Here is a 16,398-nt window from a genome sequence, read left to right on the forward strand (position 1 = left end):
GTTCTCTCACCCATTCTATTACTTCAACTGATGAATGATGGATGTCCGTTATCGTTGCTCTGAAAGCACGAAGGGGGCAGACGGCAACAATGTGGAGGACAGTCTGCAAGGAGGAACCACAGTCACAATTTGCAGAGGTAGCCCATCCCCATTTGTGTAGCAGATATCCACATCTTGTCCGGTTCGGATCCCGTTGATGATCCTCCAGTGACGTCTGGAAAGGTCTAATCCTTGTATTCGCTTAGAAAGGTCTTCAACTAGATGTATATTGACTACTTAAGACTGCTTCCTCTGGATTTTCCATGAATTGGTAATTTTGAAGGAGGATCTTTCAAGGTTAACTGCTGTGCGCTACGGTGGTTTCCTTGATTTCAAGCGTTGATGTTTTCTTGGTGAATGCGTAGCCCTGAATTCCGTTGAATGTTTGTCCATACCTTTAGTTCTTCTTCTGATCTTCTTAGGGCTGGAGGTAGAATATTGCTGAGAAAGGTATGGAATGGAAGAGAGTACCCAACATAGAAATTCGCTAGAGAGAATACGTCCCTTCACGCAGAGTTGGTATCAGTGCCGTTAGATCACGGACTACAAGCCCCGAAAATACAGTCATTGTTCTAGAAAGCATGTTATCCATCCTGTAGCATTATAGGATCAAGGTTGGATAGGTTGTTTCAAACACGCAAGGGCATTTACGTTGACAGTAAGAATTGATTATAGAATAAGTTATTGGTTCAAACTAACTATAGGGTTCCACAAGGATCTACCATTTCACCTTTATTGTTCATATTGTAACACACATATTAACAGTCAGAAAAGGTTCGAAATCTTGGTAAGCTGCGTCATTCCGGTTCTTATATATGGCAGCCAGACTTGGACTCTCACAACGGGATAGATCAAGATAATACAATTGTGTCAGCGGAAAATGGAGGGAAACAGTTTGGGAATTTACCTTATTATCAAGTGCGGAATGAAGAACTAGGAAAAAGAAGCTGAATGGAGGATGCATGCATCAAAGCGAGGTCTCTTAAATGGACTTGGGGTGGATATGTGGCCAGCATGTATCAAGATAGATGGGCTTACACCGCAGTAATATGGGATCCCAGGATAGGAAAAAGAAACAGAGGACGTCCACCAGAGAGTGGTCTCAAGAATTTAGAGAAGTGGCTGGTGTTCAGTGGGCAAGGACAGTGCGAGACAGAGGGTAGTGGAAATAATTATTCTTAGTTTTTAATTGGAATTGGGACGAGTGATAGTTTTGTAAAATAAGTAGTCAGACCTTTCATAGGGTTGAAATTATTGGAATAAGGACAAGGGATAATTGGAACCTACCAGAATAGGGGAAACAAACTCTTAGGTACTAGCTCACCCAGTGAGTTCAGCTGAGCTACCACTACCGCATGGGTGGAGGCCCTTCGCCCACATGGACGTAATGTTCTTTATAAATTGTTTATAGGGTTCATTTAGGTCTACTGAAACGTGTAAAATGGAAGGGATAAATTTAGTTAGGAGAAAACATAGAGCACTTTGGCGTATACCAACGTCTTGATCTTAATGGCAGACTGTGCTCAGAGTATGCAGTCTAACATCTCGGAACTTGAAAAGCCATGCAGTGAGTGTAATATGAACAAAGTAACAAACTAACTAAATAACTAAATAAATAAATAAATAAATATATATATATAAAATCAAAGTTTTGTCTACTGTATACATGGCTCAGATTTTTAAAAGAATGGTAATTCTGTATCGGTCATGTCAACAGGAGCAAGGAAATGAACTTTTTAATATTCCGTCATGTCTGTCTGTCTGTCTGTCTGTCTGTCTGTCTGTCTGTCTGTCTGTCTGTCTGTCTGTCTGTCTGTCTGTCTGTCTGTCTGTCTGTCTGTCTGTCTGTACGGGCGTAACGAGAAAAAGACTGAAAATAATTTAATGAAGATCAGTCTGTAAAGTCGGGGAATGATGCACTACAATCTACGCTATACATAATTTTATTCACTGTGAGTGAAATGGTAGTTTAGGGGAAGGCCTAAAATTTAATTCTCAAATATTTACAGCATGTTATTGGTTATATAGAATTACATTTCGGATGATTAATTTCGATTTTTGTTGCTAAGTCCATACGAACTCCGAACCACGAGAAGATGGATTAACAGAATTTAATTAAAATCGGTATGTAAAAATGGTGCTACAGCCTAGGTTATAAATAATGTTAATTCACGCTGGATGAAATGGTAGTTTAGGGGAAGGTGCCTAAAATGTAATTTTTAAATACCTACGTTATTGGTCCTATCGAAATGTATTACATACCGTAACAAAATTTATAGCGAATACAAATGCCAATCATTTATGTCTTATACAGTTTTAGTGTACCGGCTATGCTAATAGAATAGTGAGTTTAGACTTTTGTACTTAGTCCACATCAACGCCGAGCATTGCGAACATGGAAACATTGTTTATTAGTGTTAACTTGCGACGGTTTTTGTCACGATTGTCTTAAGGTGTAAAACCGCGCTTGTCTGTATCGACAAGCAAAAATGTGAAGATAGTTATAAAAGATGAGAAAATCGTAAAGGGACGATCGCTTGAAGAATAAGACAAAATAATGGGAGTCGTGAAGGAAGGAAGGAAGGAAGGAAGGAAGGACGGACGTACGGACGGACGGACGGACGGACGGACGGCCTTTACATTAGATACTCCAATATCCCAGAGTCAGAAAACTAAATGTAAAGGCTCACAATATCGAAAGCTCATAAAACTGATCAGCAGTAACATTATATTGACCATTGTTGTGATGTGCTTTGTCTCTTCTGCTGCCACTCATTTCCGATAGATGGGATTACTTCTGCGTCTCGAGTAAAATAGTCTGACTGAATATTGACGGAAAGTAGCTGGGGAGTTAGGTAAATTTGCACATTCTGTGCGATGCAGGTCAACGACGGTTTCTCCAGCCAGTAAATAAATAAACTAAGGAATTGGGCACTAAAATATAAAAAAATCTAAAACCAAAACTTGCTGGTCTTTTGCAAACTACATGTGATTACCACTGAACTTAATACACATTCGTGGCATTATCATGAAGTTGGGAAAATACCAGCAAGTTTTGGTTGAATAGTTTTACTTTAATACCAAACGCTTTCTTTGTTTGTTTGTTTGTTTGTTTGTTTGTTTGTTTGTTTGTTTGTTTGTTTGTTTGTTTGTTTGTTTGTTTGTTTGTTTGTTTGTTTGTTTGTTTGTTTGTTTGTTTGTTTGTTTGTTTGTTTGTTTGTTTGTTTGTTTGTTTGTTTGTTTGTTTGTTTGTTTGTTTGTTTGTTTGTTTGTTTGTTTGTTTGTTTGTTTGTTTGTTTGTTTGTTTGTTTGTTTGTTTGTTTGTTTGTTTGTTTGTTTGTTTGTTACAAATTCCTTCATAAGGAAGCTGCCACAAGGACAAAGTATAATAAACACAGGGTTACGCACTGAAAGACGAATTAAAATCAGAAACTAAAAAGTAGCAATAAATTGCATACATGAAGAAGCAGATGATGATGATGATGATGATGATGATAATGATAATGATGATGACAACGAAGAGAGCACCTCTGCTTTATTGTGGCAGTCTGTAGAGACTATTGATGGCCGGCCCCATAGTATAGGCGTAGCGTGCCTGCCTCTTACTCGGAGGTGCCGGGTTCGATTCCCGGCAAGGTCAGAAACTTTTACCTGGACCTGAGGGCTGGTTCGAGGTCCATTCAGCCTACGTGATTACAATTGAGAAGCTATCTGACGGTGAGATGACGGCCCCGGTCTAGAGAGCCAAGAATAACGGCAGTGAGGATTCGTCGTGCTGACCACGGGACACTAATCTGCAGGCCTTCGGGTTGAGCAGCGGTCGCTTGGTAGGCCAAGACCTTTCGGAGCTCTTGCGCCATTCGGGAGGGAGGGGGGATTACAGACTATTGATGCTGTTCAGAAGAAATTGAATATCTTTAAAATTGTCAGCGAGTGTCACACAGGGTCATCTATAAAACTGATGGTGTTTTATTTGCTTCCCGTTGAGAATCATTTATCAACTTCATTAAGGGTGATTAGAAAAAATAACTTTACAGTATAATTTTAAAAAGTTTGGCGGAAGGGAATTACCTTGACTGATAAGCTAGTAAAGTTATTATAATGAAATGCCAATTTGTTTTCAATTGCTGTGACTAATCTTTCATTCAAATCTGACGGACTGACTTGACTAGGAGGAAAACGTTATTGCTAGCTACAGTGCTTGAACTCCCGACCCCTCATCCTACACAGCCAAAGAGGTTAATAAACCATCTGTGCGCTGTGACTTGGAGATTACAACAAAGTGCTTGTCACTGCTCAACTACGTTTTGTGACGCAGTGTAATGTGGCAGTTGCGGGAGGAATTCCCAAGAACACTCATAAACTGTTGATATTGTAACAGAGTCTACCATCTTTGAAACACGCTCAGAAACAATTGAGGGTATTGTAATACATGGCATGCCCACCGTCTTACAAGGAAGCTACTTGAGTACGAAGTCGGAAGTCTAGTATCTTATTAGGACCATTAAAGGCGTTGCAACTAAAAGCAAGTTACTAGTTGTTAATGACTCATCTTTTGCATGTGAGAACGACAGTCTTCTCAGTTTTAATTACTGCATTGATGGGGAGGAAGTGCTTCACTCTAAGTACCTAGGTGTTAATATAAGCAAAGATCTTCATTGGGATAATCACACAAAGGTTACAGATTATTATGAGGGTATTTAAGAGTTATAGTAAGGATGTAAAAGAGAGGACGTATATGTCTCTGGTAAGACTGCAATTAGAGTATGGTTCCAGTCTATGAGACCCTCACCAACATTACTTGATTCGAGAATTGGGGAAAAAACGAAAGAAAAGCAGCACGTTTTGGTCTGAGTGATTTCCGACAAAAGAGTAATCTTACGAAAATGTTGGAAAATTTGGACTGGGCAGACTTTGGAGTAAGGAGACGAGCTGTTCAGCTAAGCGGTATGATCCGAACTGTCAGTGGAGATATGGCGTGAAATGACGACATTAGTAGACGAATAAGTTAGAGCGGTGTTTTTAAAAGTAGGAAAGATCGCGATATAAAGATAAAGTTGGAATTCAAGAGGACAAATGGGGGAAAATATTCGTTTATAGGGAGAGGAGTTAAGAATTGGAATAATTTAATAAGGGAGATGTTCGATAAATTTCCAATATCTTTGAAATTATTTAAAAAACATTAGGTAAATAACAGATAGGGAATCTGCCATCTGGGTGACTGCTCTAAATGCATATCAGGATTGATTGATTGATTGATTGATTGATTGATTGATTGATTGATTGATTGATTGATTGATTGATTGATTGATTGATTGATTGATTGATTGATTGATTGATTGACGTTCCTTCAGGTGGTATCGAATTCAGGAGAAGTTGGAATGCAGATAATATAATGCTTTGAAAACTGGTCTTTAACATAGAGAGCGTAGCTGTGAGCTTGCATCCGGGAGATAGTAGGTTCGAATCCCACTATCGGCAGCCCTGAAGATGGTTTTCCGTGGTTTCCCATTTTCACACCAGGCAAATTATGGGGCTGTACCTTAATTAAGGCCACGGCCGCTTCCTTCCAACTCCTAGGCCTTTCCTATTCCGTCGTCGCCATAAGACCTATCTGTGTCGGTGCGACGTAAAGCCCCTAGCAAAAAAAAATCCCACCGATGACAGCCCTGAAGGTGGTTTTCGGTGGTTGCCCATTTTCACACCAGGAAAATGCTGGGTCTGTACCTTATTTAAGGCCACAGCAGATAGGCTACCTACCCAATCCTACCCTTTCCCATCCTACGGTCGTCGTCAGCCTTTTATGTGTTAGTGCGACGTTCGACACTAGCAAAGAAAACTATCTAACTACGAGGATTGATTCAGAAAACACTGCTACAATTTTTTTTTTCTTTCTGGGAAAAGCTCCAACAAAGGAAATTAATTTAAAAGTGTACGATAAGGACTTCTTAAATTAGCACCACATGGGGCAGGGATGTAGGAATATCTGGTAAGGACCAACATGCCACTTTGAAACCATGGTTTTATTTGTGGCTTTTGTCGTACAGCCTGTGTACAATCCTTTGTACGTATCATACTAGCTGTTAAACATTCTTCAAAGTAGTGTCCTAGATTGCCAATGGTGCGTTGCCATCGATGAAATGAAATGAAATGGCGTATGGCTTTTAGTGCGGGATATCCCAGGACGGGTTCGGCTCGCCAGGTGCAGGTATTTCTGTTTGACCCCGTAGGCAACCTGCGTGTCGTGATGAGGATGAAATGATGATAAAGACAACACATACACCCAGCCCCCGTGCCATTGGAATTAACCAATTAAGGTTAAAATCCCCGACCCGGCCGGGAATCGAACCTGGGACCCTCTGAACCGAAGGCCAGTACGCTGACCGTGCAGCCAAAGAATCGGACGTTGCCATCGATGATGAAGAAGAAAAGGCAGTATGAGATACGTCACTATGCTCTGCCTCACGTCGAAATGATCGTACGATGTCTTGTTTGTTGGCAACGCGTTTCTCACGCAATGGCTACTTCACTTTGAAGATTATAATACAAATGTTACTCAACATTAGTAGCTTTCATTACACATCTGACAAAGGGAGCCCACAGCCGTAATAATGCACCCATACCCCATCTGTCGGCAACATTACGAAGTTCATGTAACTTATTTCAAATGTATGCACACTGACTGACAGAGCAAATGCAACACCAAGAAGGAGTGGTCAGAACTTTATGCCAATTGCAGGGTAGACTGACGTCACTGAGGTATGCTCATGATGTGAAATGCGCCGCTGTGCTGCGCACGTAGCGAACGATAAATGGGACACGGCGTTGGCGAATGGCCCACTTCGTACCGTGATTTCTCAGCCGACAGTCATTGTAGAACGTGTTGTCGTGTGCCACAGGACACGTGTATAGCTAAGAATGCCAGGCCGCCGTCAACGGAGGCATTTCCAGCAGACAGACGACTTTACGAGGGGTATGGTGATCGGGCTGAGAAGGGCAGGTTGGTCGCTTCGTCAAATCGCAGCCGATACCCATAGGGATGTGTCCACGGTGCAGCGCCTGTGGCGAAGATGGTTGGCGCAGGGACATGTGGCACGTGCGAGGGGTCCAGGCGCAGCCCGAGTGACGTCAGCACGCGAGGATTGGCGCATCCGCCGCCAAGCGGTGGCAGCCCCGCACGCCACGTCAACCGCCATTCTTCAGCATATGCAAGACACCCTGGCTGTTCCAATATCGACCAGAACAATTTCCCGTCGATTGGTTGAAGGAGGCCTGCACTCCCGGCGTTCGCTCAGAAGACTACCATTGACTCCACAGCATAGACGTGCACGCCTGGCATGGTGCCGGGCTAGAGCGACTTGGATGAGGGAATGGCGGAACGTCGTGTTCTCCGATGAGTCACGCTTCTGTTCTGTCAGTGATAGTCACCGCAGACGAGTGTGGCGTCGGCGTGGAGAAAGGTCAAATCCGGCAGTAACTGTGGAGCGCCCTACCGCTAGACAACGCGGCATCATGGTTTGGGGCGCTATTGCGTATGATTCCACGTCACCTCTAGTGCGTATTCAAGGCACGTTAAATGCCCACCGCAACGTGCAGCATGTGCTGCGGCCGGTGGCACTCCCGTACCTTCAGGGGCTGCCCAATGCTCCGTTTCAGCAGGATAATGCCCGCCCACACACTGCTCGCATCTCCCAACAGGCTCTACGAGGTGTACAGATGCTTCCGTGGCCAGCGTACTCTCCGGATCTCTCACCAATCGAACACGTGTGGGATCTCATTGGACGCCGTTTGCAAACTCTGCCCCAGCCTCGTACGGACGACCAACTGTGGCAAATGGTTGACAGAGAATGGAGAACCATCCCTCAGGACACCATCCGCACTCTTATTGACTCTGTACCTCGACGTGTTTCTGCGTGCATCGCCGCTCGCGGTGGTCCTACATCCTACTGAGTCGATGCCGTGCGCATTGTGTAACCTGCATATCGGTTTGAAATAAACATCAATTATTCGTCCTTGCCGTCTCTGTTTTTTCCCCAACTTTCATCCCTTTCGAATCACTCCTTCTTGGTGTTGCATTTGCTCTGTCTGTCAGTGTATTACATGTTTGGCCTTGGCACATTTTCAGGGAATAAAAAATCGTTGCCATGACTTCTGGATTAACCCTCGTAGACATTGCACTTCCGACCTCACACTCAAGTAGCTTCCTTGTTAGAAAAAAAACGACATGGCGCATGGCTTTTAGTGCCGGGAGTGTCCGAGGACAAGTTCGACTCGCCAGATGCAGGTCTTTTGATTTGACACCCGTAGGGGACCTACGCGACGTGATGAGGATGAAATGATGATAAAGACGTCACATACACCCAACCCCGTGCAAGTGAAATTAACAAATTAAGGTTAAAATTCCCGACCCTGCCGGTATTCGAACCCGGGACCCCTGGGATCAAAGGCCAGCACGCTGACCATTTAACCATGGAGCCGGACTTCCTTGTTAGAGACGCTACGTAATATGCGGCGGGGACTTCCCCTGTACGATCACAATGAATTGAGGGTGTTTCAACTCTAAGCATATCCGCCATCTTTGAGACTCGACGTAATCCGTTGTGGGAAGTTCCCCTGCACGATCATAAGCAACGAGTATTGTAAGTCAGATCATGTCTGTCATCTTTGGTATATCCTCAGAAACCATTGAAGGTATTGGTCCACCATCTTTGACACACAATGAAATACGTGGCGGCAATTCCCCAGCGTATGCAGAAAGAATTCCGGATATTACAGAATTGGACACGTCCACCGTCTTAGACACATAGTGAAATACGTGGTGGGGAATTCCCCTGCCTACAGAAAGAATTCGAGATGGTATAGCCTTGGACACGTCCACCATATTAGAGATTCAATGCAATACGTGGCGGGGGATTCCCCAGCGTGATAATAGCCTAATAATGAGGATATCGTCCGCCATTTTAGGGATACAATGTAATGGATAGCGGGGAATTCCCCAGTTTGATAAGAAACAATTGGGGTTATAGTCCTCTATGTCAACCGCCTGTCTCCGTGTTAGGGGTAGTCCTACACCGTACTAAATGGAGCCTGCAAGAGTTTGCTACCCTGCAATAAATGCTTGAGTACAATATTTTGATGTTTTCGTTATAATTCCATGTCCCGTACCTGTACCGACTTACGGGCTCTTTTGATGGCTCCTTCATGGTGCGCATTTTTTAATGTTCAAAATATTTCTGGACAGACCAAAGTAGTGGTCCCCATACTACGAAAAACATAAAATTAAGCAATTTCCTCAATTGTGCTGAAAGTTGAAGGGCTAGAGGACGCGGAAAGGCCTAAATACAGTTCCGGAAAAAAATATCTGAAATGGCTTGTTTCTTTACTCGTTTTCTTTTTCATTCAAATCCTAGCCAGTAATAAAATTTACATATGATAACAATGACATTTACAATAAGATACAAAAGTTGAAAACTAGAAAAGCGGCTGGAATTGATCAGATTTCTGGGGATATACTAAAGACAATGGGTTGGAATGTAGTACCATATCTGAAGTACTTATTTGATTATTGTTTGGTCGAAGGAGCTATACCAGATGAATGGAGAGTTGCTATAGTAGCCCCTGTGTATAAAGGTAAGGGTGATAGACATAAAGCTGAAAATTACAGGCCAGTAAGTTTGACATGCATTGTATGTAAGCTTTGGGAAGGCATTCTTTCTGATTATATTAGACATGTTTGTGAAATTAATAACTGGTTCGATAGAAGGCAATTCGGTTTTAGGAAAGGTTATTCCACTGAAGCTCAACTTGTAGGATTCCAGCAAGATATAGCAGATATCTTGGATTCTGGAGGTCAAATGGACTGTATCGCGATTGACATGTCTAAAGCATTTGATAGGGTGGATCATGGGAGACTACTGGCAAAAATGAGTGCAATTGGACTAGACAAAAGAGTGACTGAATGGGTTGCTATATTTCTAGAAAATAGATCTCAGAGAGTTAGAGTAGGTGAAGCTCTGTCTGACCCTGTAATAGTTGAGAGGGGAGTTCCTCAGGGCAGTGTTATCGGACCTTTATGTTTTCTTATATATATAAATGATATGAGTAAAGGAGTGGAATCGGAGGTAAGGCTTTTTGCGGATGATGTTATTCTCTATAGAGTGATAAATAAGTTACAAGATTGTGAGCAACTGCAACGTGACCTCGAAAATGTTGTGAGATGGACAGCAGGCAATGGTATGTTGATAAACGGGGCTAAAAGTCAGGTTGTGAGTTTCACAAATAGGAAAAGTCCTCTCAGTTTTAATTACTGCGTTGATGGGGTGAAAGTTCCTTTTGGGGATCATTGTAAGTATCTAGGTGTTAATATAAGGAAAGATCTTCACTGGGGTAATCACATAAATGGGATTGTAAATAAAGGGTACCGATCTCTACACATGGTTATGAGGGTGTTTAGGGGTTGTAGTAAGGATGTAAAGGAGAGTGCATATAAGTCTCTGGTAAGACCCCAACTAGAGTATGGTTCCAGTGTATGGGACCCTCACCAGGATTACCTGATTCAAGAACTGGAAAAAATCCAGAGAAAAGCAGCTCGTATTGTTCTGGATGATTTCCGACAAAAGAGTAGCGTTACAAAAATGTTGCAATGTTTGGGTTGGGAAGAATTGAGAGAAAGAAGAAGAGCTGCTCGACTAAGTGGTATGTTCCGAGCTGTCAGCGGAGAGATAGCGTGGAATGACATTAGTAGACGAATAGGTTTGAATGGCGTTTATAAAAGTAGGAAAGATCACGATATGAAGATAAAGTTGGAATTCAAGAGGACAAACTGGGGCAAATATTCATTTATAGGAAGGGGAGTTAGGGATTGGAATAACTTACCAAGGGAGATGTTCAATACATTTCCAATTTCTTTGAAATCATTTCGGAAAAGGCTAGGAAAGCAACAGATAGGGAATCTGCCACCTGGGCGACTGCCCTAAATGCAGATCAGTATTGATTGAACATATTTGCACAATTCTTTCTGTAATGTGTTCGTTGATTCAATACCCTCAGGCGTTTTTTTTATTTTTTGAAAAATGTCCACACCGAATGTAGTTATAATGGCTTAAATGAAACTCTGCATTGACTCACATTAACGCTCGTAGTGGTGCTTAAGTACAACAATGCATTAACTCACATTAGCGCTCGTAGTGGTGCTTAAGTGCAACAATGCATTGACTCACATTAACGCTTGTAGTGGTGCTTAAGTGCAACAATGCATTGAGTCACATTAACGCTCGTAGCGGTAGAAAGAGGGATATTGCTAATCTAATCGACCAGAAAACGACGATTAAGAAAAGGATTGTAATTTTTAGTAATAAATAACAAATATATTCCCATACTTAATTATATTTTATTTACCTAAAATTCGTAGCTCATATCTCTTGAATGTTTTCAACAGTGAGTTGCTTGCCTGAAGGGCTGTGAATTTTTCTATGTTGCATATGATTGTATTTAATTATAAGAATGCATAACCTCATACTACTCTTAGGTCCAGCTATAACTGGTCTTCATCTCCAACTAAGAATCGTCAATCTCTACGGTCATGACAGGTCACCAAGGTTTCCTGACCATTTACGCGCCTCTTCCTTCGCCCACTGCACATTGTTGTGAGAGATGTCCGCACCCAAGGTAGGAAGACACTGCGGGAGACAGCTTCATCTTTAGGAAAAACCACAAACAAAATACATCTCGCCAAATACAAGAACAAAGACTGTCCTTGATGACTCCCAAGACAATACCACTAGTTCATAGGCTGATATTTATTATTAATAACATTATTTTAATAATAATAATAATAATAATAATAATAATAATAATACAGACTCAATTGAAGCAGATATCATAAGAAATCCATATCAGGAAATGCAATATTATGGCATTACAACACAGTAGTCAAGCCTGAAGCGCTATAGGCCTGGAGGAGAATTGGGAAACCATAGAAAACCACTTCCAGGATGGCTGAGGTGGGAAACGAAACCACCTCTACTCAGTTGACCTCCCGAGGCTGAGTGGACCCCGTTGCAGCCCTCGTAAAATTTTTCAAATTTCGTGGCAGAGCCGGGAATCGCACTCAGGCCTCCGGGAGTGGTAGCTAATCACGCTAACCACTACACCTCACAGGCTGACCTTGTAAGATTTTTATTTTTGTACTTTTAAAGTACAGAATTCTCAGGTATGACAATTTATCAGTTAATCTAGATTAAATGTTCCTGAACAAAGGATTCTTTTCAAATTTGGATTCTGGTCATATTGATGTACCTTTATCTCAGCAACGCCGAGGTCCTGGACCTTGTAATTTGTTTTAGTGATTTCTAAGAACTTGGTGATCTAATGCCTGGAGGCGTTTTTAATTTCATGCCAATTTCGATTTTTTAAAATAAATTAACTTTTCAAATTTAATTATATATATTTTGTAATTTCCTTGCACGAAAATGTGTGAAAGTGTTTATCCTTCCTGTCCATCAAGTTTCCGTTTGATATCTTGAGTAGTTCCTGAGAGAAAAGTACTTACGTCATGAAAGAAAGAAGTGGACGAAATTTCGATTGAAATTCACAACACGAAACCTCGTAGTGTAAGTCTCAAATCAAAACAATCTTTCCGCGATATTCACCACGTTTGATCAACTGGAAATGACACTTCACAGCCTTCTTTCAATACTCCTAAGTGTGATACCGTCAACAGCCTGAAAAAACAGCCGTAAAATGTTCAGCGAAAATGAAAAATAACAATTGAGGATTAAAAAAAGGGTGGGGGCGTTCGGCACCAGACGCGCATTTGTTAGGAATTTAGTGCAACAACAACAAAAATCATATTTCTGAAGGACTACGTGCATGTGCCCCCTTAACTGAGCATTCCAGCCATCCTGAGAAATTCTTTCTTTTTCTAAATGTTAGATTATTAAGTTAAATGAATAAAATGTAAATGTAAGGTTAGTAACATTATAGTTAAAATTTTTCGAGATATAGTTTTAATAACAGTAAATACTATAAATTCATTTTAAAATGTTAAAATTATTTCTTTGATACTTTAAATTTCAGTTAAATTACATTTCACGTTAACTTTATATTATATTAAACTTATTTTTTTAAAAAATTTAAGCTGTTATAATGCTCAATATATTGTGTTTATGCAAGTGCATAATTATATGGTTTGGCGTAATAGCAGGTTTCATAGCCAGAGCCCCGCCATGTACAGTAAGACTTTTTGTGCTAGTTGCTTTACATCGCACCGTCACAGATAGGTCTCATGGCGACGACGGGATGGGAAAAGGCTAGGAGAGGGAAGGAAGCGGCCGTGGCCTTAATTAAGGTACAGCCCCAGCATTTGCCTGGTGTGAATATGGGAAACCGTGGAAAACCATCTTCAGGGCTGCCGACAGTGGGGTCCGAACCCACTATCTCCCGGATGCACGTTCACAGCTGCGCGCTCCTAACCGCACGGCCAACTCGCCCGGTCAGAAAGACATTAATAAATTAATAAATACCCTCCAGGGTTGGCTTTTCCCTCGGACTCGGCGAGGGATCCCACCTCTACCGCTTCAAGGGCAAGTGTCCTGGAGCGGAGACTTTGAGTCGGGAGGATACAACTGGGAAGGAAAGCCAGTGCCTCGCCCAGGCGGCCTCACCTCTGTGCTGAACAGGGGATGGGAAGATGGAAGAGGGGGAGTAAAGGAAGCGGCCGTGGCCTTAAGTTTACCACCCCATCATTTGCGTGGGCGAGAAGTGGGAAGCAACTTCGAGGGTGGCTGAGGAGGGAATCGAACCCCCGTCTACACAGTTAGCCTCCCGAGACTGAGTGGACCCGGGCCTCCGGGGGTAGCAGCTAATCACACTACACCTCAGAGTCGGACATCCTAAGAGAACGAAAATCCAACAGCCTGTTTCCAGTGATTCGACCGGGTCAGGAATGAATGAAGCCCCCATCTATGGCGAGGATAGGAATTGTGCCGGCTGCCGAAGCCTGTCGCACTGATTAATGAATGACAGATGAAATGATATTGGAGAGTGTTGCTGGAATGAAAAATGACAGGGAAAACCGAAGTACCCGGAGAAAAACATCCTAAATATTACGAGTGGAAAGTTATCGTAATTTAAAACCAGTTTGTAAAGATACTCCTCACTTCACGAAAGTTGCAACCCAAGCGACTAATTCAGATATCAAACTCTGATTTAAAATCTTGGCAGCGGTGGGATTCGAACCCACGCCTCCGAAGAGACTGGTGCCTTAAACCAGCGCCTTAGACCGCTCGGCCACGCTACCACACACTGATATGCGGCGACACTACGTTAATAGCGCTCAGTAAAATGACATATTGCAATCAGTAAATTAAAATCTGTCGTGGATATTATCGATCCGCCAGTTCGATTTGAAGAGTTGCCTTTGAAACCAGTTGGGTCGATAAGCAGAAGAATGACAGCTATGAGCTAGCTAAGTACAATATACGGAGCATCCGAGTAACTGGTTTCTTTATTGGTGCACGAGGTACAATACCAGTTTACGGTGAATGGAGAAGAATGTGAAATAATAATCATGATAATAATTAATCATCATCATCATCATCATCATCTGTTTACCCTCCAGGTTCGGTTTTTCCCTCGGACTTAGCGAGGGATCCCACCTCTACCGCCTCAAGGGCAGTGTCCTGGAGCTTCAGACTCTTGGTCGGGGGATACAACTGGGGAGTATGACCAGTACCTCGCCCAGGCGGCCTCACCTGCTATGGTGAACAGGGGCCTTGTAGGGGGATGGGAAGATTGGAAGGGATAGGCAAGGAAGAGGGAAGGAAGCGGCCGTGGCCTTCAGTTAGGTACCATCCCTGCATTCGCCTGGAGGTGAAGTGGGAAACCACGGAAAACCACTTCGAGGATGGCTGAGGTGGGAATCGAACCCACCTCTACTCAGTTGACCTCCCGAGGCTGAGTGGACCCCGTTCCAGCCCTCATACCACTTTTTCAAATTTCGTGGCAGAGCCGGGAATCGAACCCGGACCTCCGGGGGTGGCAGCTAATCACGCTAACCACTACACCACAGAGGCGGCTTATAATAATTAATAATAATAATAATAATAATAATTTAAATGGCCTATGGCTTTTATTGCCGGGAGTATCCGAGGACAAGTTCGGTTTGCCAGATGCAGGTCTTCTTGATCTGACGCCTATAGGCGACCTGCGCGCGTGATGAGGATGAAATAATGATGAAGACGGCAAATACACCCAGGCCCCCTGCCAGCGGTATTAACCAATTACGTTTACAATTCCCCCCCTTCCGGAAATCGAGCCCGGGACCCCTGTGACCGAAGGCCAACACGCTAACCATTCAGCCATGGAGCCGGAAATAATAATATTAATAATAATAATAATAATAATAATAATAATAATAATAATAATAATAATAATAATAATAATAATATCGTATCGTAATCTGTTTACCCTCCAGGGTCGGTTTTTCCCTCGGACTCAGCGAGGGATCCCACCTCTACCGCCTCAAGGGCAGTGTCCTGGAGCTTCAGACTCTGGGTCGGGGCATACAACTGGGGAGGATGACCAGTACCTCGCCCAGGCGGCCTCACCTGCTATGCTGAACAGGGGCCTTGTGGTGGGATGGGAAGATTGGAAGGGATAGACAAGGAAGAGGGAAGGAAGCGACCGTGGCCTTAAGTTAGGTACCATCCCGGCATTTGTCTGGAGGAGAAGTGGGAAACCACGGAAAACCACTTCAAGGATGGCTGAGGTGGGAATCAAACCCACCTCTACTCAGTTGAACTCCCGAGCCTGAGTGAACCCCGTTTCAGCCGTCGTACCACTTTTCAAATTTCGTGGCAGAGCCGGGAATCGAACCCGGACCTCCGGGGATGGCAGCTAATCACACTAACCACTACACCACAGAGGCGGACAATAATAATAATAATAATAATAATAATAATAATAATAATAATAATAATAATAATAATAATAATAATAATAATAATAATAATAATAATCCGTTTACCTTCCAGAGTTCGCTTTTCCCTCGGACTCAGCGAGGAATCCCAGCTCTACTGCCTCCTTGAGCGTCAGATTTTAGATCGGGATGATGAAACTTTGGTGGGGGACGAGTGCCTCACCTGCTAATCATGAACAGGGCCCTTGTGGGGGATGGGAAGATTGGAAGGATAGACAGGGAAGAGGGAAGGAAGCGGCCGTGACCTTAACTTAGGAACCATCGGGGCATTTGCCTGGAGGAGAAGTGGGAAACCACGGAAAACCACTTCCAGGATGGCTGAGGAGGGAAACGAAGCCCCCTCTATTCATTTGATCTCCCGACTCAGAGAACCAATTTTC

General features: G+C 42.9%; 1 protein-coding gene and 1 non-coding gene across 3 annotated transcripts in view; one reads left to right on the top strand and one right to left on the bottom strand.

The window, feature by feature from the left end:
* The window catches only part of LOC136882018 (metabotropic glutamate receptor 3), a 645,441-nt gene that overhangs the window by 66,101 nt on the left and 562,942 nt on the right, over window positions 1–16,398 (top strand). The gene's annotated exons all lie outside the window — the stretch shown is intronic.
* TRNAL-AAG (transfer RNA leucine (anticodon AAG)) lies at window positions 14,257–14,338 on the bottom strand. Its single transcript has one exon. It is a non-coding gene; the product is annotated as a tRNA-Leu (tRNA).

Source organism: Anabrus simplex, chromosome 10 (assembly GCF_040414725.1).
Source record: "Anabrus simplex isolate iqAnaSimp1 chromosome 10, ASM4041472v1, whole genome shotgun sequence".
NCBI classification, from domain to species: domain Eukaryota; kingdom Metazoa; phylum Arthropoda; class Insecta; order Orthoptera; family Tettigoniidae; genus Anabrus; species Anabrus simplex.